Source organism: Macaca fascicularis, chromosome 5, assembly GCF_037993035.2.
Source record: "Macaca fascicularis isolate 582-1 chromosome 5, T2T-MFA8v1.1".
NCBI lineage: Eukaryota > Metazoa > Chordata > Mammalia > Primates > Cercopithecidae > Macaca > Macaca fascicularis.
In genome coordinates, this window is record NC_088379.1 from 129,095,377 (window position 1) to 129,121,505 (window position 26,129).

The 26,129-nt window shown below is 36.7% G+C and overlaps 1 pseudogene; it reads left to right on the forward strand.

Moving 5' to 3' along the window:
* Positions 1-926: 926 nt before the first annotated feature.
* On the forward strand, positions 927-24,382 carry LOC141410264 (peptidyl-prolyl cis-trans isomerase A pseudogene; annotated as a pseudogene).
* The last annotated feature ends 1,747 nt before the right edge of the window (positions 24,383-26,129 follow it).

Here is a 26,129-nt window from a genome sequence, read left to right on the forward strand (position 1 = left end):
TGGCCTAAAAGGAAATTGATGTCTTTATTTTTTAAAAAAGAAATGTAATATTTTTCTCGGTTCTTAAAAAATAAAAAAGCCCTGTCACAACTCTACTTTTCATAATATGCTTCTAATACATGCTAGATAGAGCTACAAAATAATACAGCCGTTTATTATCAATTATTCTATCACTAGAGTATTGCTAAAATCTTTTACCAGATCTCTTTAGCAAACTGATTTTACATTGATTTTGCCCAGGCAATTTGATTCTCTTTTCTCCTTATTCTTTGATATCTCTGATTCTCCTTTGGTTTCTGGAATTCCACGGTGATCCATGTGGAGCTGCTTACTTTCTTAAATGAATACCAATTGATAAATAAGAAATTTACTCGTTGCTCAAATTTCAATCTTTAAGATAAAGAGATGAAACAAAATACACTCATTTATGTTGCTATTTCTTCTTTACACACTGAATACAGCCAATAGGTTGAGCTGATGCAACTCCTCTCAGGAGTCAAGAAAAAGAGGAGAAAAAGGGAAAGCCATCAAATTCATTGGCTTGTGATATTTAAAAAGTTTCAAAAAGTAAAAATCTATTCAGAGAACCTCATTTTGTGATGACTTCAATGACATCTATTTTTATCCTCAGCCTGTGTTGTCTTACTCTCTGCCATGCTACGGTCATTAAACAGGGCCAACAATAGTATCTGTCAATAGTAGCCTGAAATACAGGACTGGGCAGTTAATGATCTTTTATGTTAATTAAAGCCAAATTTACTTTTGCAAAGTAATTTGCAAATTTCAAATTGTATTTGTCATATTGGTATAAAAGTCTCCCTTCATGCATTTTGAGCTGAGTATGTAATATTGCAAAGACTACAGATTTTCTTCTTCTTTTTTAAAATTTTAGTTTTATTTTAAGTTCCAGGATACATGTGTAGGACATGCATGTTTGTTACACAAGTAAACATGTGCAACGGTGGTTTGCTGCACCTGTCAACCCATCACGTAAGTATTAAGCCACGCATGCATGCATCAGCTCTTCATCCTGATGCTCTGCCTCCGCCTGACCCCAGACAGGCCCCAGTGTGTGTTGTTCCCCTCCATGTGTCCATCTGTTCTTATTGTTTAGTTCCTACTTAAAAGTAAGAAATGAAGTGCGGTATTTCATTTTCTGTTCCTGTGTTAGTTTGCTGAGGAGAATGGCTTCCAGCTCCATCCATGTCCCTGCAAAGGACATGATCTCATTACGTTTTGTGGCTGCATAGTATTCCATGGTGTATATGTACCACATTTTCTTTATGCAGTTTATCATTAGTGGGCATTTGGATTGATTCCATGTCTTGGCTATCGTGAATAGTGCTGCAATGACCATTCATGTGCATGTATCTTTATAAAAGAATGATTTATATTTCTTTGTGTATATATTCAATAACGAGATTGCTGGGTCAAATAGTACTTCTGGTTCTAGGTCTTTGAGAAATTGCCACACTGTCTTCCACAGTGGATGAACTAATTTACATTCCCACCAACAGTGTAAAGGGTTCCTATTTCTTCAGAGCCTTGCCAGCATCTGTTGTTTCTTGACTTTTTAATAATCGCCATTCTGACTGGCATGATACAGTATCTCATTGTGGTTTTCATTTGCATTTCTGTAATGATCAGTAATGTTAGCTTTTTTTTTCATATGTTTGCTGGCCACATAAATGTCTTCTTTTAAGAAGTATCTGTTCGTGTCCTTTGCCCACTTTTCAATGGGGTTGTTTGTTTTTCTCTTGAAAATTTGTTTAAGTTCCTTGTAAATTCTGATATTAGATCTTTGTCAGATGGGATAGATTGCAAAAGTATTCTCCCATTCTCAGGTTGTCTGTTCACTCTAATGATAGTTTCTTTTGCTGTGCAGAAGCTCTTCTGTTTAATCAGATCCAATTGGTCAATTTTTGCTTTTGTTGCATTTGCTTTTGACATTTTTATCATGAAATCTTTTCCCGTGCCTATGTCCTGAATGGTATTGCTTAGATTTTCCTCTAGAGTTTTTAGTTTTGGATATTACATTTAAGCCTTTAATTCATACAGAGTTAATTTTTGTATTACAGAAGAGCTCCAGTTTCAAATGTGTGCATATGGCTACCCAGTTTTCTCAGTGCTATTTATTAAATAGATAATCCTTTCCCAACTGTTTGTTTTTGTCAGGTTTGTCAAAGATCAGATGGTTGTAGATGTGCAGTCTCATTTCTGAGATCGCTATTCTGTTCCATAGGTCTATGTGGAATCTTCCTATCCATGAGCGTGGAATGTGTTTCCATTTGTTTGTGTCCTCTCTGATTTCCTTCAGCAGTATTTCTCCTTGAAGAGGTCCTTCGCTTCCCTTGTTAGCTGTATTCCTAGGTATTTTATTCTCTTTATAGCAATTATGAATGAGAGTTCATGATTTGGCTCTCTGCTTGCCTATTACTGATGTACAGGAATGCTTGTGACTTTTGCACATAGATTTTGTATCCAGAGACTGCTGAAGTTGCTTATCAGCTTCAGAAGCTTTTGGACTGAGACAATGGGGTTTTCTAGACATGGGGTTATGTCATCTGCAAACAGAGACAGTTTGACTTACTCTCTTTCTATCCGAATACACTTTATTTCTTTCTCTTGCCTGATTGCCCTGACCAGAACTTCCAATACTGTGTTGGGTAGGAATGGTGAGAGAGCGCATCCCTGCCTTGTGCTGGTTTTCAAGGGGAATGTTTCGAGCTTTTGTCCATTCAGTATGCTATTGGCTGTGGGTTTTTCATAAATGGTTCTTATGATTTTTAGGCATATTCCATCAATACCTAGTTTGTTGAGAGTTTATAACATGAAATGGTGTTGAACTTTATCGAAGGCCTTTTCTGTGTCTATTGAGATAATCATGTGGTTTTTGTCTTTAGCTCTGTTTATGTGATGAATTACATTTATTGATTTGTGTATATTGAACCAGCATTGCATCCTGGGTATGAAGCCAACTTGATCATGATAGATAAGCTTTTTGATGTGCTGCTGGATTTGGTTTGCCAGTATCTTATTAAACACTTTGGTATTGATGTTCATCAGGAATATTGATCTGAAGTTTTCTATTTTTTTGTATCACTGCCAGGTTTTGGTATCAGGATTATGCTGGCCTCATAAAATGAGTTAGGGAAAAGTCCTTCCATTTCAATAGTTCGGAATAGCTGCAGAAGAAATGATACCACCTCCTCTTTGTACCTCTGGTAGAATTCAGCTGTATATCCTCTGGTCCTGGGCTTTTTTTTGTTTACTGCCTCAATTTCAGAACTTGTTATTGGTCTATTCAGGGATTCAACTTCTTTCTGGTTCAGTCTTGGGAGGGTGTATATGTCCAGCAATTTATCAATTTTTTTCTAGATTTTCTAGTTCATTTGCATAGATGTTTTTATAGTATTCTCTGATTGTTGTTTGTGTTTCTGTGGGGTCAGTGGTGATACCCCTTTATCATTTTGTATTGTGTCTATTTGATTCTTCTCTCTTTTCTCCTTTATTAGTCTAGCTAGTGGTCTATCTATTTTATTAATTTTTTCAAAAACCAGCTCCTGAACTCATTGATTTCTTGAAGGGTTTTTCGTGTCTCTCTCTCTTTCAGTTCTGCTCTTATCTTGGTTATTTCTTGTGTTCTGTTAGCTTTGTGGTTGTTTTGCTCTTGGTTCTCTAGTTCTTTTATTTGTGATGTTAGGGTATTGATTTAAGATCTTTCTAGCTTTTTGAAGTGGGCATTTATTTCCATAATTTTTCCTCTTAACACTGCTTTAGTTGTGTCCCAGAGATTCTGGTACATTGTCTCTTTCTTCTCATTGGTTTCAAAGAACTTCTTGATTTCTACCTTAATTTGTTTATTTACCCAGGAGTCATTCAGGAGCAGGTTGTTCAAGTTCCCATGAAGTTGCCAAGTTTTTGAGTGAGTTTCTTAATCTTGGATTCTAATTTGATTGTTCTGTGGTCTGAGAAAGTGTTTGTTATGTTTTTTGTTGTTTTACATTTATTGAGGAGTGTTTTACTTCTAGCTGTGTGATTGATTTTGGAGTAAGTTCCATGTGGTGCTGAGAAGAATGTATATTCTGTTGTTTTTGGGGGAAGAGTTCTGTAGATATTTATCAGATCCACTTGATCCAGAGCTGAGTTCAAGTCCTGAATATCCTTGTTAATATTCTGTCTTGATGACCTAATATTGATGATGGGGTGTTAAAGTCTTCCACTATTACTGTGTGGGAATCTAATTCTCTTTGTAGGTCTCTAAGAACTTGTATGTACTTGGGTGTTCCTGTATTGGGTGCATATCTATTTAGGATATTTAGTTCTTCTTGTTGAATTGATCCCTTTACTATTATGGAATGCATTTTTTTTGGTCTTTTTTTTTTTTATCTTTGTTTAAACTCTATTTTGTCAGAAACTAGGTTTGTCACCCCTGCTTTTTTCTGCTTTCCATTTGCTTGGTAGATTTTCCTCCATCCCTTTATTTTGAGCTTATGTGTGTCTTTGCAGGTGAGATGGGTCTCTTGAATACAGCACAATGATTCATTTTGACTCTTTATCCGACTTGCCATTCTGTATCTTTTAATTAGGGCATTTAGTCCATTTACATTTAAGGTTAGTATTGTTATGTGTGAATTTGATCCTGTCATCATAATGCTAACTGGTTATTTTGCAAATTTATTGGTGTTTATAGCATGATTGGTTTTTGTACTTCAGTGTGTTTTTGCAGTGGTTGGTAATGGTTTTTCCTTTCCACATTTAGTTTGTCCTTCAGGAGCTCTTGCAAGGCAGGCCTGTTGCCTCAGCATTTGCTTGTCTGAAAAGGATTTTATTTATCCTTCACTTTACTTATCCTTCATTCCTTTTCATTTATTAGTTTGGCCAGATATTAAATTCTGGGTTGGAAATTCTTTTCTTCAAGAACGTTGACTATTGGCCCCCAATCTCTTCTGGCTTGTAGGGTTTCTGCTGAGAAGGTCACTGTTAGCCTGATGGGCTTTCCTTGGTAGGTGACGTGGCCTTTCTGGCTGCCATTAACATTTTTTTTTTTTCATTCATTTTGACCTTGGAGAATCTGATGATTATTTGTCTTGAGGTTGATCTTCTCATGGAGTATTTACTGGGGTTCTCTGATTTCCTGAATTTGAATGTTGGCCTGCCTTGCTAGGTTGGAGAAGTTCTCCTGGATTATATCCTGAAGTACATTTTCCAGCTTGGTTCCTTTCTCCCTGTCTTTTTCAGGTACCCCAATCAGTCATATGTTTGGTCTTTTTACATAATCCCATAGTTCTTGGAGGTTTTGTTGATTCCTTTTCATTCTTTTTTTTCTCTACTTTTGTCTGCCTGTTTTATTTTAGCAAGATAGTCTTCAAGCTCTGAGATTCTTTCCTCTGCTTGGTTTACTTGGTTATTAATACTTTTGGTTACATTGTGAGGTTCTCATGTTGTGTTTTTCGGCTACATCAGATCATTTATGTTCCTCTCTAAACTGGTTATTCTGGGTAACAGCTCCTTCTGAAGTCTACTTCTGTCACTTCATCCATCTTACCCTCTACCCAGTTCTGTGCCCTTGCTGGAAAGGTTTTGCAATCATTTGGTGGAGAAGAGGCACCCTGGCTTTTTGAGTTTTCACTGTTTTTACATTGATTCTTTCTCATCTTTGTGAGTTTATCTAGCTTTGATCTTTGAGGCTGCTGATCTTTGGATGGCGTTTCTGTGGCGTCTTGTTTGTTAATGCTGGTGGTGTTATTGCTTTCTGTTTCTTTCTTTTTCTTTTAATAGTCAAGGGCCTCTTCCACAGGGCTACTGCGATTTACTGTGTGTCCACTCCAGATCCTATTTGCCTGGGTCCCTCCTGCACCTGGAGGTGTCACCAGTGGAGGCTGCAGAAGAGCAAAGATGGCTGCCTGCTCTTTCCTCTGTGATCTCTATTTCATAGGGGCACCGACCTCATGCCAGTGAGAACACTCCTGTATAAAGTGTCTGGTGACCGCTGCTGGGGGGATCTCACCCAGACAGGAGGCATGGGATCCCAGACGTGTGTAATGAAGTACTCTAGTTGCCCCTTGGCAGAGGGGGTGTGCTGCATTGGCAGGAATCTCACTCTTCTGGACTGCTCAGATTCCTCATAGCCAGCAGGGGGAAAGACTAAGTCTGCTGATCCATGGAGATTGTGGCCACCCCCTCCCCCATTGACTCAGTCCCAGGGAGATCAGAGTTGTATCCCTACACTCTTGGCTGGAGTTTCTGAAATTCAGGCAGGGAGACCCCGCCCAGTGGGGAGGGATGGGTCGGGGTCTAGCCTAAAGAGGCAGTCTGGCCACGATCTGCCACAGCCACTGTGCTGCACAGTGGGAAATTCCTCTTGTGTCCAAACTGTCTTGTCTCTTCAGTACTGGCAAGGGAAAAACGGCAGATTGGAGCTGCGGTGATGGCTGCCACCCCTCCCATCAGGAGCTCAGTAGTCTTAAGCAGTAGACAGCCACAGTGACAGTGGCTGCTCCTTCCCTAGGAAGCTCAGTTGTCTTAGGCAGCAGGAAGCCATAGTGATGATGGCCGCCTTTCCCTCTGGGAACTTGGTTGTCTTAGGCAGTCTCTGACTGAGCGGCTACTGAGAATCTGCACAGCTCTGTGCTTGGGGCCAAAGGCCTTGGTGGCATGGGTTCATGAGGGAGATCTCCTGATCTTCAGGTTGCACAGATCCATGGAAAAAGCATGGTTTCCCTGGCAGGGTAGCATAATCACTCACTGCCTCATTTGGCTGGAGGTGGGAGCTCCCCTATCCCCCAGATGGCTCCCAAGTGCACCATCCCTCCACCCTGCTTTTCCTCATTCTCTGTGGGTTGCGCCCACCACCTAGTCAATCCTATTGAGAGAAACTGGATACTTCAGTTGCCAGTGCAGGATTTACTCACCATTTTCATTCTTCTTGGTGAGACCCTCCAACCACCACTGTTTCTAGTGAGTTATCTTGGCCGTGCTGTTTTTCTTCTTAATTATGTAATGATAACTTTATATCCAAGCTATCACTTTATTGAGTTGAAATTAGCTTCCATTTATTCATTTTTTTAAATAAAATAGAACATCATGCTGGGTTTGAGGAATAAATAAAAGCAGAAGCAGGTCTTTCACTTCTGTGACCTAACTGTATGGTGGAAAAGAAAGACTCAAAAAATAGTTTATATTTACAGATATTATATTAGAGCAGTGATTCCTACCCAGGGCTGTGCAACAAAAATATATGAAAGTTTGTTTCATCAGTGTTTCTTAAAACATACATAATTGACTCTGTGATTCTCATGGATGTGAATTTTAAAAGATTTTACTTTGAGTCTGACATACACATCTCCTAGTCATATAAAAATGATTCTGGCATTCAGAGGATGGAAATTTTAGCTCAGTCTGGGTGACAACATTTGTTCTGCGACATCTTTTATTCTGAGTCTTGAGAATAACATAGGAATTCACTAGGTTGAGAAAACTGAAGGAACATTAGAGTCCAAGAAACATAGATGAAAAGGCATACAGGCACATATAAACAAAAGAAAGACTGTTAATGTTTAAGAATAGCATGGCATGACAATGACTTCTGGAAATCCATGACAAAAACAAGCAAACACCAACAACGTTAAAAAAACAGATCTGTGTTGACTGATCACAAAATAAAGTGTCCTTAAAAGTGAACATGTCAACAGAAATTTGAATCAAAGTAAATGACTGTGTCTATGTAAGAGTAACCTTTATGTTCTGGCAAAGAAAGAAGCAGTGCATATGGCAATGTGCAGGAATAATAGCATGGGAGCAGTTTCCACCCACTGAAAAAATTTGTTTTAACATGTTTGTTCTCTAGACCATATCCTCATGAGCACATGTCATAGATGAAGCTCTCTGCCATTTCTTGATTAGTATTTTTTTAGTTTTGAATACATTAAAAATTAAAAGTAGGTATGTGAGATCAACAAGTTTATAAGCAAAAGTTATATTTATGTGTCACACATTGTGCTAAGCATTTTAAAAACACTGCTTCATTTGAAAACATTGCAAATCTTTGCAACTATAAAATTTATTAGCTTCATTTTATTAAGAAAAGCTAAGATTCTGAAAAGTTGAATGGTTTATCTAATATACTTTGTACCTTCAAATCCAGACCAACTTCTAAGTCTGGCTTCCGATAGACCTGCTATACAGTCTTCTGGTATGGTTTGGAAACACTTTTTTCAGAAATACTTAGCCTATAAGGAGGAGTATGGTAGAAAACACTTATGAATGCCACATAACAAAGCACAGTCTCTACTTTTTCTCTGTACACGTGACAGAGGAAAAACTGTCAAGCAATAAAGTCTTCACCTGCAGACAAACATTACTTTCAAGTGTCTCCTTGAGAATATGAAAGATAATTGATAACTGCCATGAAAACATTAGTCAAAATTTGAGTGCAATTTGTTTCAAATTGAAAATTGAACTCTAAAATGAAACATACTCTATGCCAGAAGGAAATTCTTTTTTTTTTTTTTTTGAGACGGAGTCTCACTCTGTCACCAGGCTGGAGTGCAGTGGCATGATCTCGGCTCACTGCAATCTCCACCTAGCGGGTTAAGTGACTCTCCTGCCTCAGCCTCCCAAGTAGCTGGGATTACAGGCGCCTACCACCATGTCCGGCTAATTTTTTTTTTTTGTATTTTAGTAGAGACAGGATTTCACCATGTTGGCCAGGATAGTCTTGCCTTCCTGACCTCTTGATCTGCCCTCCTTGGCCTCCCAAAGTGGGAAATTCTTTTTAAAAAAATTATTGTATGTATGCAAGGTATACAACATGATGTTTGGATATGCATATGTATATAGTAAAATTAACAGTATGGTAAAGCAAATTAACCTATCCATCACTTCCTATATTTACTTTTAGTGTGTGTGTTCAGTAAGAGAACTTAAAATCTACTCTCAGCAAATTTTTGGTATACAATATGATATTATTAACTTTAGTCCTCATACTGTACGTTCACTCTCTAGACTTATTCATCCTATGTAACAGCAGGTTTGTACCCTTTGACCCACTTCTCCCCATTTTCATTCTCTTTCTGCCACTAATAACTACTGTCCTACTCTCTGTTTTTATGTATTTGACTTTTAAAAAATATTCCCCATATTTGTGAAATAATGCAGTATTTTTATTTCTGCCTCTGGTTTATTTCACTTAGCATAATGTCCTCCAGTTTCACTTATGTTGTCACAAACTGCAATATTTCTTTCTTTGTTAAGGTTGAATAACATTTCATTGTACATATAGATCACATTTTCTTTATCCATTCATCCATCAATAACACTTAATTTGTTTCCAGATATTGGTTTTGTGAATAATGACACAATGAACATGGAAATTCAGATATCTTTGTTAGGTGGTGGTTTTATTTCCCTTGGTGTATACCCAGAAATGAAATTACAGGATTATATAGTAGTTCTATTTTTAATTTTTCGAGGACTCGCCATACTGTTTTCCATAATAGCTGTATCGATTAACATTCCAGAAGGGAATTCTTAAATAAAATTCAAGAGGAGGTGTTATTATTTGGATATGATCTGCCTGTCCCTGTCAAAACTCAGGTTGAAATTTTGTTCCGGATGTGGTGGTGTTGGGAGGTGGGGTCTAGTGGGAGGTATTTTGCTTATGGGGCAAATCTGCTATGAATAACTTGGTGCTGTTTATATGGTAGTGAGTTGAGTTCTTGCTGTAGTGAGACTGGATTATTTATCATAGTAATGGACTAGTTCCCATGAGAGTGCGTTGTTATAAAGCCAGAACTTTTCCCCTCTTTACACATGTCTGCTTCCCTTTTGACCTTCTCTGCCATGTTGTGATGTGGTACAAAAACCCTCACCAGAAACAAGGGGCATGCCCTTGAACTTCTCAGCCTGCAGAACCATGAGCTAACATAAAACTTTTCTTTTCCTTTTTAAATAAATTACCCAGTCTCAGGTATTTTTATAGCAACAAAAAATGGACTAAGACAGTAGAGATTAGCTCATGAATGTTTATTGGTCCCTCTTCCCTAGGTCAGAAAACCGGATTGATATCTTCCTTCTTCATGATTTACAAGGTCAGGTTATTGGCTTTTATGAATATGTAAATCCCTCTGTTCTGTGTAAGCTCACATATCAGCTATATTACTCTCTCATTCTTCTTAGATCTATAATTTACTGACTCCCTGTCAGACTTTCCCATTAAGTGAGAGGTTTAGCATGGCTTTCCTCTTTATCCCAAATTTGACTTATCAAGATGGCTTCAACACTTATAGTATAAACTTATATTTTAACTTTTCACAGTCTTTATCTCTTGTATTCCAATCTTGTAATCTGGACTCACAGTTCCCAATTCTCAGCCTCATACTCCAACTTTCCAAGTTTATTATTCCTTTGTAAATGTAACAATACCTTTATCATTAAACCAGTTGAAATTATTAGGTTCTTCTTAATTGGTTTGATAACTTCTTCATCTTTGGAACATTCTTTTGTGTCAGTTTCTATGACACCATATTATTGTGGATTTTTTTTCTTTCACCTTTCTGACAGCTCATTGTTTGATTCCCTTCATGAGCATATGTTCCCCACTTCTCTTTTTTAAAAGATTTATTGGGGCATAATTGATAGATAAAAATTGCTAACATTTAATGTAGATATTTTAATCAGTTTGAACATATGCATACACCTCTGATGCAATCACCACAGCCAAGGTACTAAACATAACCATCACCTTCAAAAATAAATTTTCTTGTGTCATTTTGCATATAGTTTTGTTTGTTTTGGTAAGAACATTTAACATGAGGTCTATCCTTTTAAAAATTTTTAAAGTGCATGATATTGTATTATTAACTATAGGTACTAGGTTGTACAATAGATCTGTAGAACTTATTCGTCTTGTATGGCAGAAACTTTATACCTATTGAAGGAAAATTCCTCATTCTTCTCTTCCCACAGCCACTGGCAACAGTGTTTCTTAGATTTTTTATCCTCAACCTCTTCTTACTTTAGATACTTTCTATGAGTAATGTCATCTGTATCCATTACATTGCAGTGTCTTCTGTCCACTTACCCAGAAGACTCCAGCTTAGGTTCATCTCCTGGATCCAATCACAACTAGATGTTTTATTTTAAAGTAGTATTTCTAGGCAGAAAATATTTGTGTGGAGACCATAGGCAACTGTGAATATAAGACTGTTTCATTTTGAGTTAAACTGAAGAAAGGCAAAAAGATAAATTTTGAGGGAAATGACAGCTATTATTTGTGGAGGTCCTTATAAGACATGTTGAAAGATGTGATTTAATCTGAAGTACAACACAGAGTGATTGAAGGTTACCAATCATAGAAATGTACTGTGATTAGAGAGATTACTCTGAAAGTGTGATAGAAATTGATTGAAGAAAAGGCAGTGGAGAATGACCAGTTGGGACTTTTTTTAACCTGAGTAAGAATTTCTGGAAGTCTGAAATAAAATAATTAGAGAGATAAAAGAAATCTGAAAAAAATAGAGAAAAATGTTCATTAAATAAAGGTATTAAAGAATCTTTTATGCAGTTAGTATAGTGATTCAGTTGATGTGAAGTGAACTTCTTTCACATTGAAATAAATTTAGTAGAGTTCCTGAAAATCATATTTGGGAATATGATCAGAGAAATATATTAAGTGTATGTACATATTTGAAAAATATACAATAAAATATGTGAAACTGATGAATTTTGGAAGTTTTACTTGATCCAATACAATTGACTGATCCATAAAATTTAAAAAGCAAACAAACAAGTAAAATATAAAGAGTAAGAACAACAACGAAAACATGGATTATATATTTGTGCATTGATAAAGAGAAAAACTAAAGCAAGTTAGATTGTTTTCTACTGACTAAACCAATTGAAGTTGACTAAATGTCTCTATTTTATGTTTACTCTCTTAGACCAAACCTATATGAATAAAAATATCAATTTGATCATTATTTGATGTCACTGAGGAAAAGAATAAGTTACTGCTATTTTTCTGCCCATCAAATATGTTGGCATCAGGTAGATAGCATTTAGAATATGATCTACCTATGATTGAGATAAATATTTATGTTTTGACTTATATTTAAGATTTTCAATGTTTCCATATTTTCTTTGGCTACCAAAGACATTAATGCTATTTCTGTTGAGTTTAGGAAATTTTAACAAAAAAATTAAAATGCTATTTTTCCTAACCTAGCACATGCGTTTAAGTTGCAACATATATCAAAGTAAAGAAATAATGATTATTTATTCCTCAAATATTTTGCTTAATGTCTACTCTTTGTCAACACCACCATAGTTGCTGTGGCTCTAGTAAGTATGGGGAAAGTCCCTGCTCTCAGTGAAAAGTAAGAACATAAACTAAATAATTACAAAAATAAGATTATTTCAGAAAATGTTATGTGTCTTAAAGAAAATAAAATGGCTATTGCTTGAAATAATTAGATATGTAGGTACATGAAAGAAGGTCAAGGTGGTTGAGAATTATGAGTAAGAAAGTGAGTGGTGTGGATATCAGAGTGAAAGGTGGAAAGGCACGCTCAGATCACATAGGACTTTTTATGCAATATATGTAACTTAGTTTCATTCTAAATGTGAAATCTTTGGAGGGTTATATGGAGTGGAGTTATATGATAAAATTTATAGTTTTAAGTGACCTTTCTAGTTCCTGTCTAGAAAATGGTTTGAAAAGATGTAGGTCATGGTGGTTGGTTGGTGAGGATGAAATGAGTTAGAAGGCTTGTGTAGAAGTCTAATGAGAGATAACAGTGGTTTGGACCAGGAGTGTAGAGGAAAGAAAGAAAGAGCTTGAAGGTTTAGGATATATTTTGGAGGTGGTCTCACTGGCAGGCAAGTAAATTGGGTTGGAGATGACAGAAAGGGGATTCAGTGATCCACCATGAGCAAATGGATAAATACTAGTATCACTTACTGACACAAGGAAGATAGAGGTTATGTTTAAGAGGGGGAGGTGGGGGTTGGGAGGATCAAAACTAATGTCTTTAACATGGTAAGTTTGAGGCATGGTAATTTTAAGGTATCTGTTAATCATCCAAATAGAGATGCTGCATACGTAGGTGGATATACAAGTCTGGAGGTTTGAAGTACTGAACTGAGCTGGGCATAGAGATTGAAATAGTCAGCACATAGATGATAATTAGCGTCCACATGAGAGAACTAGAGAGAAGGTAAGGTAACCCCCAAGAAGTCACAGGCTTTAGTCAGATAGGAAGCCAAGTACACAGAATGTTTAGAGAATTAATAACAAAGGGGAATTTGCTAAATAAAAAGAGAGTAGGTGTTTAAGTGGAAGGGTTCGGGGAAAGGCTGGGAAAGGAGGAGGGTGGCAGAGGATTACAGACTGGTGTAGAAAATAAGAGGGGGAAGAAAGGAGGAGGAGAAAGGGAGAGAGGCATAAAGAAGGCAACAGATGGGTGAGCCAAAGGAGGAAGGCTGATCAAGGGGCTGAGGGAGGAAGAAAGGCAGAGGAAAGGAGGAGGGACTGGCAATGAATTGACTAAGGGGAAGGTGTGAGGTACCTTGATAGGAGGGGAAGAGGGCGAAGAGGAGGGTGGGGAGCAGGAGAGTCAAGGCAGGTGAAAGAGTAGTTTCCATAACACTAGTTTGGAATTCACAGGATTTTAAAATTCATTTGTTTTGACTTTGTTTTTACTATCTTGAGTATTTTTCTTCTCAGTTTCCTGAAAGGCAATTTCAATTAGGGATGTTTTTGTTTAAAATTCAAATTAAGCTATTCTGAAGGTAATAATACTTTATATTAAATAACACTGTCATATACATTTTCTTCTCTATTCTGAAGCTATGGCATAAACAGGGACATCGTTTTATGGAATACGATGATAATATTCAAACTTGGGTTAAGTGATTTATGGAGCTGTCAATATATTTATTCTACTGTACTTAGAGATCACGGTCATAAAGAACATACTGGTTTCTGGTGATTGCTGTAATACATTACCACAAATTGTACAGCTTAAACCATCACAAACTGATTCTCTTAGAGTTCTGAAGGTCACTGAATTTCTGAACTCAAGGTGTCACCAGCACCACACTCCTTCTAGAAGCTCTGGGAGAGAATACATTTGCCTGCTTTTTCCAGCTTCTACAGGCTCCCTGCATTCCTTGGATTGTAGCCTCTCCTTGGATCTGCAAAGCCAGTGGCATAGATTCTTTAGTCTCTGACTCTGCTTCCTTTGGCTTCAATTACATAGCCTCCTTCTCTTTTGTCTGTAGTCAAATCTCTTTCTATGTACCTTTATAAAGATACTCGTAATGCTATTTATGGCCCATCTGTATAATCCAGGATAATTTCCCATTTCAAGATCCTTAACTTAATTACATCTACAAGTCTCTAGTTAAATAAAGTCACATTCACAGTTTTCAGGGATTAGGATCTGGTTACTTTGGGGGCCACTATTCAGCCTAAAATATATAGTAATACCACAATATTAGCATTAATTTTTCCCTTGAGTATTTCAGAGATGAGCCTTGTTTTATTTTACAATGCTTTTATATGATCCATTTCACACTATATTTTTTGGTGATATGGCCCTGGGATAAGCAAGAAATAAAGTTGCCTTGGGAAAATGGTTCTCCAGCAAGGTTTCTTTCCATGTTGCTATTCTCACTTCTAGATCTTCCCACCAGGGATATGTACAATATGGTGAGTTTGTTTTTCTCAACTGAGCAGATGAGATGGAGAGATGGCTGTTCTAGGAACTGCAGTATCTGTCCTGGAATGAGAGACAAAGACTCCCTTCTCTCTTGTCCCAGGAAGACACATTTTCTCCCTTTTGGCTTTAGCTGAGCAAACAGTCTACAGTAAGACACCGAGTATCGGTATTTACGGTGAAGATGCCTGGGGGGAGGATCCTCTAATTATTCTACATAGTGCCAAACTTTCTGATCTTTGAAAAATCTAAAGCACTTTGCTCAGGAAGCATAGTTTTAACCCTGGTGGCCTAAACCACAAATTCCAACTACTTAATTACATTCTGCCTAGAGTGTCCTTCCAAGTATTCCAGAACACAGTGGTGGTTTTCATTTCCTATCTTAAGCTTCTCTGTAGTTGTTCTATTGTTATTATTTAAAATTCCAGAGAACAGACAGATGCTCATTTTGAAACAGGAATATACATTTCCTATTGAATGAGCTAATACTCTAAAATCTGGTTGCCATATTCCATCTCTAAAGTTGAGTAAAAAATGCATTAGAGGAAACATAATAAAAGGAAACAGTGAAAGAAAATATTATACAAGACAAGGCATCTGTCCTGGTTAAAACCCAAACCAGTTAATGCAGAGAATAGGCCACTTATATGACTTTGGGTCTGGCTAATGTTCTCATCTGGAACAAAAACAGTAAGACACTTGTATTGGTGCCGCAAATGGACAGGGTTATTATTTTTCTAATAAAATGACTTAAATTTGTTTGAAGAGAGGATCACAGAGGGATGGGAAATTTCCTTACAGCAACAGCATTCCATTTAAAGTAACTCTGTTGTATATTATAGCTCCTCATTCTTTCCATCTTTAGTTCTTTCAAATCATCTTACACAGCATTCACATTTTTAACATTATAATTCACTTATTGTTAGAGTCATTTAATCATTACAAAATAAATTTAAAAAAAACAGAATCAGAAAATTTTGCGAGCGGGAGGAAGTCTTGCAATGGTTTATGATTGCAAACCTCTCACCTTTCTCTTCTGTTTCAGTGGAGTAGCTCTCTCTTCTTTTAAGACATCCTATTAACTGTGCTTCGATACTCGACCCTCCACCATGGTCACTGCAACCTACAAATTGGCTTCCTCTGATATGACTTAAGCTCCTTCTATCTACTTGTCTTTTACTCTTGATATATAAACATGCTAAGTTTCTTCCATGTACAACCATAGCAATATTTAAAAAAGAGATGAGTGTTCTTTTCTGCATTTCCTGAGGAGGACTTTCCCCTCATCCTGCCAGAGTCAACTATTTGACTTTGGGAGGATTGGAATTGTTGACTCTGGACCTGATTGAGTCAGAGGTCATCACTATTTGGCTTTTGACTTCAGAATAAAATATTTGAGTCTACAGCATGACCAAAAGTTTTGAAAGCCAGGCTTGGCTGGGAGGAAAAAAAAAAATCGTAAAACCGTTTACCTGCCACTGATGTATTAAGTATTTGCCTTACCACCTAGGTTGTAGATATTTTCTAATTACCAGGGATGAGAAGTCAAGGGATGTCATGAAGAAGGTGTGTCATAAGGGGAGGTAGGAAATCTTTCCAGTCCTATTGCCAGGTCAGGGGTGGATGAAGTTTATGGTGAGACCTGCACATCCTGGTTGCCCCTCTGTAGGCCACAGGTCCAAACATGACCCATGTTATTAAATAGAAAAAAAAAAATGCCCAGAAAAGGGCAAGGTTGATACCACTTCCTGTTTAGAATCCGGGAGGAGATGCATATGCAGGTTCCTGCCATATCAAAGACCAGCCCAGGCTCGCTCTACTGGAGATCAGCATGGTAGTAGCCAGCAGGAGGCCAGAGGGAGGCTTTTGCCCAACTGCATGAGGGATATGTTTTCTCCCAGCCTAAATGCTCTCTTCGGCAGAATGAGGGGAAGTAGAAAACAGTGTTGATGGGAAGCAACTTCCAATTTTTTCTTTATCCATAAGACTACTTCATATAAAAAGAAACTGTTTAGGTTACCGAAGACTGAGGTTAATGTGGCAAGTTTCAGTTAAACTTTTGCCTCCACTAACCCATGGGGTGTTTTGGATGTTAACTATCTGTGGAATACCCTTCTTGTATTTGGAGCATTTGTCACATTTCAAGCATAGCCTAAAGAAGCCAGAGTTGATTCTGCCAGGTTTCCTTGTCACTGACGTGCAGATTCTTCTCAGATGTGCTCAAACACAAAAGTGAGCAAAGTGCCACAGACACAGTAGCAGTAGCATCTGGTTCTTTGGAGGCAGTCGTGATAGAGTTTCTGACATCAGGCCCTGCTTTTGTTGGCATGAACTATGTGTGGGTCTCTAACATCAGTGCAAACTTCATTATCATTACTAATCCTGAGTAGTCATGTCAGAGTGTTGTCATTGAAGTAACCGTATTTTAGGAGCTATCTAGCATGTTTTTAAAGTTCCTTTTCCATTTAAGCTAATCTTAGGTAGCTAGGAAATATAGCTAGTGGGAGTCAAATGTATCCAATGCTTGTTATGTACTATTCATTGGTTTAAGCACATTGCATGTATTATTTACTGCAAATAATTAACGTCGGCAATATTAATAAAATAGATACTATTATTATCTACATTTTACAGGTGAGGAAACTGAGGTATACGGAGATTCAGTAATTTGTCCAATTTTAACCAGTAAGTGGTAGACTTGAGATTAAAACCCAGGCATTCCAGCCTCATAGCTCATTCATTAATATTTCTTACCTCCCCTTTTGTTGCCTGTTTTTATAATGCAAAACAAATCACAAACCCCACACACATACATTGAGAATGCTTTCCACCTATCTCATTTCTGCTTTAAAAACTATGCTATTTCCTATCCTTCTTGCCATTCCTAGACATGATGAAAGCACAGTTTACTCTTGCTTTCCCATTCCATCCCCTGTCTTCCACTTCCCACTGCACTGATCTATGGCTTCCTTTCCTAATGCTCCCTGTAAGTGCTCCATGCCAAAGTCACCACAGGTGTTATCAATAGTCTCTTTTCTGGTCTTTATTCTGACTCTATCTCCTATAGCATTTGGTATGTGATTCCTTACTTCTTTCTTCATTCTCTATAGCTGTGCAGTTTCTGTGATATTTTTGTGGCCTGCTTTTTACTCACAACTCTGGTCAGTGTTTCTTGGGGTCTTTTATGTACTCTATTTACTCTGACACACCTTAGAGACCTTTTAAAGTTCACAGTCTCATTTTCCTTTTATATTTTTTCACTTTCCCTGGATAAATGTATAAATATTCTAGATACAGAAACATTGATAAACTCCTAATCTATACCTTATCATATAGATTTCTCCTAAGATCTACAGTTATGTATCATATTATCTGCTGGGAATATGTTCCAAAGATATCTCAAGTTCAAACGAATATTCCCCACATAAAACTCATCTTTCCTTTTCCCCCCAAACTTCTCTTGCCCTTCTATGTCTATTATTAGATAATACTGATTAATTTTGTTTTCCTCAAGTCCCATCTCCAATTAGCCATGAAGTCCTAGATATGCTCTGGCTTTCATGTCTCATGTCTATCCCATCCTTACCATCTCTACCAGTCCTGTTTTTATCCCTTTGTCCCGCTTCCTGCAATAGCCTTCCTAATTCATCTGCATGGGGTTTCCTCTCTACATTTCCTACATCATGCACAGTAAGCTTTCCAGAGCACAAAGGTTATTGTTTTACTCCTCACTTAACATCTTTATGTGCCTCATTACTTTCAGGGTGCAGTGTGAGCTTTTCAGCCGGTCCTGTGTGATCTGGCCTGTGCTTATCTAGATACTTTATTTTCATACAACTCTGTGTCTACATACCACATTTCATCTAACAGATTTATTTGCAGTTCCCCTAATACGCATGCTGTCTCAGGCACCTGTTTGTGTTTACTATTAAATTCATCTGACACCGTTGGCTTACTTTAACTGATCCATCAAAATTCATCTCAGATTTTACCTCTTCCCATGTCTTTTTTTTGTGTTCTTCCTAGTGGTAACAGTGTTAACTCTGTCTTACTCACTAGACAGACTTTCAAAAGGCATTTGCTATATCTTTTATCTCAGGATATTCAGGCCTTCCATGATGACTGGAATATTGTAGAAACTAAATATTATTTTGCCAAATTAAATGGCATCATATATATATATATATATTTTAAAGTTGAGTAAACTAAGGTTCCGAGGGGTTAAGCAATCTGTTGAATGTTAAACTGCTAGTAATTAGCAGAGGTGTAACAACTCTTCACTAGTCTTTAGTTTACATTCTCAGGACTTAGTAAAAATCATAAAATGTAGAGGAGACTCAATATATATTTATTGAAAGGATAAATGGCAAAAGAAATTAGAAAAATCTCATTCGTTTTAAACAAAATGTTAAAAAGAAGTGAATTTCAAAATAGTACAAAGGAGGAAAGCTATAATATATTATTTTATAGTAAAAGTATTCTTATGAAATGTAATAAATGATTTGAAGCAAATATTTAAGTGTGGCTTTTTGATTTTATAGGGAGCCAAATTGTATCTGTATTTTTCCTTCTTTAAGTGTGCCATGTAGTTAATTATATTGAATAATATCAAATTAAAATTAAGATACAAATAACTTCAATGTGTAAAGGAAAGTAAACATCTCCCAGATTTATAGTAATATTTTGAATGTCTAAAATATTTTCTCATAAGCATGTCTTTGTCTTTGAAAATTAGTAAACCTATAGACATTATTATATGCCATAGACAGGATTTGAAAACAGGCCCCGATGACCTCCATCCTGGTGTTATGCCTCATATAATTTCTTCCCTTTGATTGAGGGAAGGGCCTATGATTTGTTTTCTGTCAAAAGAATATGGCAAAGGTAGGATATCACTCCCATGTTTGTTCTATGCTTTATAAGACTTCTTTTAGGAGACAAGAGCCGGAGTGTCTCCCTTGCCGGCTTCGAAAAACTAAGATGCCATGTTACAAGAGGACTTCTGAGAGCATCACCTGACAGGGAACCTTGGTGGTCTGGAACCTGAGAGTAGCCCCAGTTTCCAGCAGCAAGAAAACAGGGAAGTCATTCTTATAATCACAAGGAGTTGATTTCTTCCAGTACTCCTGTGAGCTTGGAATAGGCCCTTAGCTTCAGAAAGGAATGTAGCCTGGCACTCACCTTAATGTTCTCATCCTTGTGAGTTTGAGCCGATGATCCAGTAAAAGTGAGCCTGTACTTCTGATCCACAGTGACTCTGAGATAATAAATATGTGATGTTTTAAAACTTGCTAAGTTTTTGGCAATATGTTATGCATCAGTATAAAATGACTACAGGTGCCTCTTTAACATATTTAATATGACAAGACTTGCTATAAACTTCTAAATTTTAACAACCAATCAGTACATTAATTTATGAAAAGCAAAGCTTAAAAGCATTAAAGGAAAATAAAACCTAATGATATCTCAAATAATTTGGGTTCTAAAAAATGGCCAATAAATTGTTATGAGAAAAATACAAGATAAATCAACTGAATGAATAAAAATGAATAGCAACGTTATATATTCATTTTAACGAAATGGAAAATAAAGGAAAATGCAACCATGTTTATCTTGGGTTTAAATCAATATTCACTCACTGCTCTGTTTTAAAGTATTTTATGGTTATGATTGTTTTACAAACCATGGCAGCTCAAGCTCTGTTTTATTTAGAAAAGCAAAAATATCTCAAAAATACATAAAAGTTATACAAAACAAGCAATAATTTTTAGAGAAATAATGCAAACTTCAATTACTTCTAATGTTATTTAACACTGAATCTCAATAATCTGTTTCTCTAAAATAATTATGTCTTGTATTGATCTTTTCCCAAACATATTTCTTCGTGTCACGGGATATAAAACATCTGATTTGGTCATTATCAAAAATAACTTCTAACATTTACTTTAAGAATTATTCACCTTAATTTTTAAGAATATAGCAGAATAAAGCTTAAAAAAAATAAACGTTGAAGCAATCAAACTCTTAGTAGTTTTAATTCCCGATTTCCAAAACGTATCAGAGGGAAGAAATACAAATGGCCTATACATATTTTAGAGTGTTATGTTCAATATAAAAATTCAGATGTAACAGACACCTTATTTGGAAATTTGGTAGATAGACTCTGCCAGGGTTGATCACAACTCGGAGAAGAGACCCAGAGATTGTTACATTGGGCTTGGGACTATGAGAATTCTGTTTACTTAAAAAAAGTATGGAGAATTTAAATGCTCAAAATTTGCTATTTTAGGACACATGAAACTCAAGTAATGGCTTTTATGACTGCCTAACTACCTCTCATTTGTAATTTTAAAATATTAAAATTAAGAATATTGGAAATAAATAAATGATACCCTAAAAATTTATCTTCCAACTGTGTGAAAAATACAACAGTTATATGTTACTATCACCTCTCCTATTTTTCTTGTCTTAACAAGACTTTGTTACTTCCAAATTCTTAAGAGTTCCGAGTAATCATGACATTATCATTCTGTATTTGTGATAGGATGACTAGCCTTAGATAGCTCATAGGAATTGTTATTCATTTCTTGCTTCATGATGTTCAGGGTACAATATGTACCAACACTTTTTTCTCTGTTTTCCTTCCTGCAGCTGATCTGATATTAAAGTGTTGGCTTTAATAAGTTTCCACTTCAGTCTAAAATAGATAATGTAAGAAATCCAGAAAGCAGAGGCTGCCAAAGCTCACTGTTTCCTGAAACCAGATTGCTATTTTACTTCTTCCATTGTGAGAAAACACAGGCCTCCAGAACCTGCCCCACCTCTTCCTCAGAGTCAGTTGCACCCTCTGTGATCTAGTCACTTCACTGAGGAAGTGCTCTACGTTGAGGGCTCTCATCCAATTTCACTTCTTACTTTATTGTTTGTTTTTTTGTTTAAATTTCATTGCTTTCACATCTGGCTGGTGCAGCTTTTATGTGGTATTAAAAGTATGTGTCCAAAAATGTGTCCCAGATGAACATCCTGTTTGCCTTTTGATTTAAATTTCTGTTTAGTAAACCTTTGTGGTTTGGATACAGTGAGGAGTATTTTCGGCAGAACTCCCTACCCACTTCCTCAAAAATAATGACTCCCTGTCTGTTCCTTCCTTCCTTACCTCCTCTGCTAAATTAATATTGTCTATCAGATGCATTCTGAGCGATATTCAAGAATATTACCTCCTCTCACAGTGATAAAAATCTATATCTAAAACGTTACTGTTTCAGAAGCTCTTTCCACAAAAAGGTTTACATGCTGTGTCATTAGTAACTTGAAAATGCACCCATCAGGCCCTAGTAGAAAAATAACCAGTTTTTGAATTATGAGATATTTGCTTCATTCAGAGAAACATAAACAATGGCTTTTTAAAAAATAGGTTAGCAACTGAATTTTTTCTAGTCAAAATCAGAAAAGAAATATGGCGAAGCTATTTTAAAAATATTTCCTGCCAATTGGTCACAGAAATTCTATCACAGATGAATATATTTACTTGACATATTGCATAAAATTATTTTTTTAATAACTATTGTTTAAGCCAATTTTTTTGAAGCAAAATCTTTGGTTGTTCTTGGCATTTCTTAATTTGCTTACTTGGGGGTATATTCTCTCCAAATCCACACATATAATTTTCATTGCCTTTAAAAGGGGTTATGAACACACATCTGAAGGAGAATTGACCACTTGTTTTTTGATGTTTTAAAGCCAACTAAAGCATAAACCTCTTGTTTCCTTTCTGATCCCAGCCTTTTTCAATGAGAACAATGCTTATGCAAGATTTCCTAGGGGGATTTTGTGGTTTGAGGTTTTAATAATCTAGGCTAAAATTCAAATAGGAACCACAGCTGCTTGGATAAGACTCTTAGACCTTTTCATCTGAACTATAGTGAACTTACGAGAATTTTTAACTATTCTGAGCTCTGATATACAAGCAAGGCATGTGGTAGCTGTATTTCCCACATAAGAATATCTATATACTTGCAAATTATATAAAATAACATAAAATAATATGCATTTTTCCTTAACTATTTGTTAATTTGTTTAAAACAGATTTGACTATTTTAAACAGTAATGAATATTGGTGTTCTGATTCAGTAAGGGGAACCTATGAAGAATTCTTTAACAATTAGATCTTTAGGACTGTTAAAATAGAATCTCTTCATTTTCTGAAAAAAAAAAAAAAATAAGGTATGTCATTGCTATATTACTCTTTCATGATACTTTTTATAAAATTGATTTTCTATACAGATGCCCCTTGACTTGATGGGGTTACATCTCCATAAATCCATTGTATGTTGAAAATATCATTCAGCCAAAAATGCACTTAATACACCAAACCTACTGAGCATCATAGCTTAGCCTAGCCTAGCTTAAATGAGCTCAGAAAACTTAACCTGTAGTTAGACAAAATTATCTAACACAAACCCTATTTTATAATAAACTGTTGGATAGCTCATGTAATTTATTGAATGCTATACTGAAAGTGAAAAACAGGATGGTTGTATAGGTACTCAACATAGTTTCTGCTATGGTGAAAAGCATTTTGCTTTTTCACCATTATAAAGTTGAAAAATAGTAAGTATTGTAAGTCAGTGACCATCTGTACTTCTAAAATAGTAGTATTGTGTTTAAAATGTAAGATTTATTGAAGAATCTGGACTTTACAGATGCTGCTGGCCGACCAGAGTCCCCTGTTACCAGCCATGGTCAACCCCACCGCATTCTTCTACATTGCCATCTATGGTGAGCCCTTGGGCCCCAACTCCTTCTGGCTGTTTGCAGACAAAATTCCAAAGACAGCAGAAACCTGTAGTGCTCTGAGCACTGAAGAGAAAGGACTTGTTATAAGGGTTCCTGCTTTTGCAGAATTATTCCAGGGTTTATGTGTCAGGGTGGTGAGTTCACATGCCAGAATAGCACTGGTGGCAGGTCCATCTATGGGGAGACATTTGATGAGAACTTCAAGCTGACGCATACAGGTCTAGCATCTTGACTATGGCAAATTCTGTATCCAACACAAATGATTTCCAGTTCTTCATCTGCACTGCCAAGACAGAGTGGTTAGATGGCAAGCATGTGGTCTTTAGCAAGGTGAAAGATGACATGAATATTGTGGAAGCCATGGAGTGCTTTGGGTCCAGGAATGCCAAGACCAGCAAGAAGATCACCACTGCTGACTGTGGACAACTTGAATAAATTTGACTTGTGTTTTGTCTTAACCACCAAACCATTCTTTCTATAACTCAGGAGAGCACCCCTCCGCCTCATTTGCTTGCAGCATCCTAGAATCTTTGTGCTCTCACTGCAGTTCCTTTGGCTTCCGTATTTTCCTTATTCCCTTACATGCCTCACTGGATTGCAGCATTAAGTTTATAATTATGAAATAAAAACTAAATAACAAAAAAGAAGATCTATTGAACAATCTGTTCATGAAATTCCTGAAGTATGAAATACATTAAATTATAGCTCTCAGGTATATTTAAATGAGGTTCCAATGTTCATATAAAAGGCAAACATTCAGAGTCTATCACAGCATTATAATGTTATTTAAACATCTATTTGATCAACAAATGACTGCATACTGAAGACTTTACAAGGAGAGAATATAATAGAGATAAAGTTTATGAATCGTCCAGCACTAAATTTAGGTGAAGGGCCTAATCCAAAGAGGAAAACTTTTAGAGCTAAGAAACCTTAGATGACTTCAGGGCTCCTTTTCAGGGCACAGAGCTTCAAAGATGCTGGGCCTGCAGCCTGGGAAGAATTTCTCTGGAAAAACATAGCCTTGGAAGTATACCAGGCTTGAAGGTCTCTGCCTTTGCTGGGCATCAGCCCCATATGCCTTTATGCACAATGAAACTTAGTGGTTCTCATCTAACCAGTTGTTTGCAAAGTTTTCCACAGAATCCTATACATTTACAGAATTGTATGATGGATTTCCACAGGGAGAGGGGTGTCCTCTGTTGATGAGTAAGTGGGATCTGGATATCTCCTTCAATTTTTGCCAGAACTGTTCCATGTTTTAACAGCCTTATATTAATTTTTTGGTTAAGATTTAGTTTAAACCCATCCTTTGAAGAAACGAGAAAGGACAAGTTTAATTTTTTGCATTATAGAGTATTAAAAGAGTCACAGCCTATCACATATTTCCTATGACCCCTAACTCTGAATATGAATGGTTAATAGATCGCCCCTGCTGCATTATGGCCAAGACAGTCTGGGACTCAGATGACACCAGCCGAATCCCAGCACTTCAGAATTAGACATTACACTAAACTGTTGGCAAGCATATGCTAAAAGAAAATTTGGTAGATAGGTACAAATGATAAATGGCGTCTTGAAAAGAAATCAACCAAAATGTTAGGGTTGTTTAGATAAATGTTAAGATTTATTATCCTGGCAACTACAGATACAAATCAAAGCATATTCTTTCACTTTGGTCATCTATAAACCCTCTGCATTGGAGTTCCTTTGTCTACTGCTTGGTTCAGTAATGCTTTCTCACCATTCGCAGATGAAATATTACTGATCATTTTAAGTTTTTATAAAAGAATATGAAATCAGCTGTTTCAAATCTGGGTGTACATTTTAAAGGACAGTAGGAGCCTCTGCTCCCTCAGAAATATGCTTTCCTAGAATAACAGGCTTTGAAGACCATTTTCACCATTCCCCAACTTGTGAATCCAGGGACAAATGAAGGACAGCACTTTCTAGGGATAGATGTTTTGCAGTTGTTTCGACAACTGCAAAAACTCTCTAAATGAATATCCCATTTGAATCCCTAAACTAAGAGACTTCACCAAACTTGAACACAACTTCTGGTAGCCTAGGGCCACTTTCCTGGAACAACCTAGCCCCCACTTCGAGTTTCTATCTGAAAAACCTCAAGGCTGTCAAAAGAAGTTAGTGCTTGTTTTAGGCAACACCTGACCACAGGTCCCTGACCTCTCTTCTTACAGCATTTGCTAAACGGGGTTTACAATTCTGAATCCTTCCTCTGTCCCTTCAAGATGTATATGTATCTCCTACAACTCAAGAGTGTCTTTCTAAGTATCTGAAAGCCGTTCCTTTGAAATATAATCATCAGCAGGGACAGGACCTCTGTCTGACAGTCTCTGGGGGAGGAAAAAATCCTAACTTCCATAATTGCCAACTAGCAGACCGAGCTTCCCTAATCACATTTGTACTGACCACCACTTTGTAATTTTTCAATTGAGTTCCCTCTTCTTCTCCCTCCCTACACCCTATTCTCCCTTTAAAATTCCATATCATTTTCAGCAAATCGGAATGAAGTTTAGCTCTTTTCCTTACTGTCAGTAGTTAGAGAATACAATATTTTCAACCCTTTAACTAATGTCCAGCTTTGTTTATCTT